This window comes from Bison bison, unplaced genomic scaffold (genome assembly GCF_000754665.1).
Source record: "Bison bison bison isolate TAMUID 2011002044 unplaced genomic scaffold, Bison_UMD1.0 scf7180017864407, whole genome shotgun sequence".
NCBI classification, from domain to species: Eukaryota; Metazoa; Chordata; class Mammalia; order Artiodactyla; family Bovidae; genus Bison; species Bison bison.
The window spans coordinates 34,828-35,206 of record NW_011494976.1 but is presented as its reverse complement, the minus strand read 5'-3'; the positions used below and the strand labels follow the sequence as shown (position 1 = coordinate 35,206).

Sequence of the window (379 nt, the reverse complement as noted above, 5' to 3'; positions counted from 1 at the left end):
GAGAACTCGGCTTCTCCCCGGTTCCTTCTCCTCTCTGCCCACACCGTGTCCAGGACGCACACACACCGCCCTGCCTTTCCCCAGTGCCTTTCTCGACTTTGTTTTGTCTCTTGAAAGTCCCCCTGTCTGGAGGGCCCGTGTCTGAGCTGGCGGTTTGTCACCACAGGACCGTAAAATTTATATTAGAAAAGTCGAGTTAGTCCTCAGGGAGGGTCTGCAGGCCAGACTCGGGTCCCGGGCAGAGTGCCGAGTGCGTCCTGTTCCTCAAGCCCGAGGCAGGGGTGCGGGGTGCAGGGCTGCGAGGCGGCCCCGGCTCCATGGTCCAGTCTGCCCTCCCCGCTTTGCCCCCAGAGCAGCAGACGCACCGTCGCCGCTGGTC

General features: G+C 62.8%; 1 protein-coding gene across 1 annotated transcript in view; it reads left to right on the top strand.

Moving 5' to 3' along the window:
* Positions 1–379, top strand: part of DNAAF5 (dynein, axonemal, assembly factor 5) — a 24,614-nt gene that overhangs the window by 11,434 nt on the left and 12,801 nt on the right. The window lies entirely within an intron of this gene.